Genomic DNA, 2,712 nt, shown 5'->3' with positions numbered 1-2,712 from the left:
TAGAAGGTTTCGGCTAGAAGAAAAAGCAAAAAGGAAGAAATAAAATGGTGGAAAAAGAGAGGAAGAAGAAATCGGCACCCAGGAGAAGGAATTTGCTTTTTCGGCTTTTATGAGAACTCAAAAAGGATGAATGGTAGTGAAAGCTTTCAGGTAGCTAACCCTAATTCTCCAAGACAGAAAAAGAAAATAACCTAACCCTAATATCAACTAAAACAATCGGCCCAACCTCCCTAAGGCCCTTGCCAAAATTCACTTAAGTGATCACATGCCCGGCACATGCCTAAAATTAAAAAGTAACCATATGCCTACCTTGCAACTTGAACCCTAAACCTTTAATTCCTTCCCACACGCCATTTTTTTTAGGAACTTAGTGGCGCCACCTTGCCACTTTACCAAGGCCTTATTTGTGTCCTATTTTACCACCTCAACTTTAAAAGGCCATATCGCCAGAACCCTCTCTCCCAAAATTAAAATTCAGGAATTGCCTCAAATTAAATTTACTCTTGGGCCTTTTTTTCCCACACCATAAACCCTTCGTAATTTATTTAATTACTAAACTAAACATACGAAATAATAATAACATCCAAATTATTCAGGTCGTTTTCCACCCGAACCCAGACCAAGGCCCAATACTTCCAGGCCCAAAAATCGGGGCGTTACAGAGTAGGAGGCAAGGAATTACTCAAGGGAAGCCGATTGATCCATCTCAGAAGCCGGATTCATCGTCAAGACTAAAGATCTCCCTTTAATTTCCTTCAGAAGTTTTGGGTTTTCTTTATGTTTTGTTATCTTTATTCTTTTGAGATGTTTTCTTTCATAATTATGAACTAAACCCCCTAAATACCTAAGGGGAATGAAACCTAAGACGGATCTTGTTATTATTATCTAAATTGTATGATAAATATTTGACTTGTTCTTAATTATGTGTTTTTAATTCTTGTTTTAATATCCCAGGATATTGATTCAAGTTAATGCGCTTATTCAGAGGAGAAAAAGTCCCTGTCTAAGAGTAAATTTGTCGTAATTAAGCAAAGTTGATTGCACGCCTAGGGTGACACGATTTTACCGAATTAGGGTGAAACCTAATAAGAGAGTCCATAGATCGAGTTAATGCAACACTGGGGTGTTAATTAGAAAGAGATTTCAATTAGTCAATCTAGGGTTAGACGTTATTAGTTTCGAGAGAGATAATAATATAACTTAGGGATTTTTATGTTGTCTGATTCAGAGTCAAATAGCAAGTGAAATCTAGGTGGATTTTTCCTTCGGTATTGTCTTCATCAATCGAGTTTTTCCCAATAGCTTTTCCCCAGTTCTCTCTGTGCACCCTTAGTTTAGTTAATTAGTTTAGATAAACAAATCCCTTAATTTTAAGGCTAGATAATAAAAAGAAAGTAATTACTAGTGCTCTTGATTCCTTTGGGTTTGACAATCCGGTCTTGCTAAAGCTATACTACTGTTCGATAGGTACACTTGCCTTCATCGTGATAATAGTTAGTTTCAAGAATGATTAATTATAAATTTTTAAAACCTGTCGCGAATATCATGTATCAAGTTTTTGGCACCGTTTCCGGGGAACTAAGATATTAGGAACACTCAATTTTTATTACTTTAGCCATTTTACTTTTATTGCAATTTAAATTTTTATTTTATTTTCTTATTCTTATTTTTCGTTTATTCACTCCTGGTAGGTTTTTATAGTGTATGACTAGAAGAAACCCGTCAAGACCACTAGTTTTTGATAGTGAGATCGATCGAATAGCTTACAGAAATCGAAGAGAAATAAGGCGAAGCCTAAGATACATAGAGGAAGAGCAAGAGGACGATATTTCCACCACAATCGAGGAGATGACTGAAAATCAGGAAAATCCGCTACCTCCTGTGATTGCCGCTGATCCAGTAAATCAGAATCATGCTCCACACACTATGTATGATTATGCTAAAACAAATTTAACAGGAACTGAGTCAAGTATAGTTAGGCCTGCTATTGCTGCAAATAATTTTGAACTGAAACCTAACACGATTCAAATGATACAACAATTTGTTCAGTTTGATGGTTTGCAGGATGAGGATCCAAACAATCACTTGGTGAATTTTCTGGATTTTTGCGATACATTTAAAATCAATGGCATTTCTGACGATGCCATATGCCTTCGGTTGTTTTCCTTTTCACTAAGGAACAAAGCTAAAAAGTGGTTGAACTCATTACCACGAGGGTCAATCACTACTTGGGAACAAATGACCGAAAAGTTTTTACTAAAATATTTTTCGTCGGCTAAAATAGCTAAATTAAGGAATGATATCTCTTCTTTTTTACAAATGGATTGAGAAACAGTATATGATGCATGAGACATATATAAGGACTTGTTGAGAAGGTGCCCTCACCATGGGTTACCACTCTGGCTACAGGTTCAAACTTTTCACAATGGCCTGAATCTTTCAACTAGACAAATGGTTGACACAGTCGCTGATGGGACTATCAATAATAAGACACCTGAGGATGCTTATGAATTTATAGAAGAGATGTCACTGAATAATTATCAGTGGAAAGTCATGAGGACAAAGCCAACGAAAGCAGCCAGCATTTTTAACGTTGATTCAGTCACCATGCTCTCTACTCAGGTAGAACTATTAAATAAGAAGATTGACGAGTTTTTTGGTTCTTCACAGGTTCACCCAGTAATGTAGTGCGAAGTAAGTGGAGGTGGATCA

At 36.5% G+C, this 2,712-nt stretch overlaps 1 non-coding gene across 1 annotated transcript; it reads right to left on the bottom strand.

The window, feature by feature from the left end:
• Positions 1-2,286: 2,286 nt before the first annotated feature.
• Positions 2,287-2,393, bottom strand: LOC128295966 (small nucleolar RNA R71). The gene has a single exon (XR_008286514.1). It is a non-coding gene; the product is annotated as a small nucleolar RNA R71 (small nucleolar RNA).
• Between the last annotated feature and the right edge of the window lie 319 nt (positions 2,394-2,712).

The sequence above is a fragment of the Gossypium arboreum genome, chromosome 7 (assembly GCF_025698485.1).
Source record: "Gossypium arboreum isolate Shixiya-1 chromosome 7, ASM2569848v2, whole genome shotgun sequence".
Taxonomy (NCBI): Eukaryota; Viridiplantae; Streptophyta; class Magnoliopsida; order Malvales; family Malvaceae; genus Gossypium; species Gossypium arboreum.
This window is presented reverse-complemented; position numbering and strand designations above follow the sequence as displayed.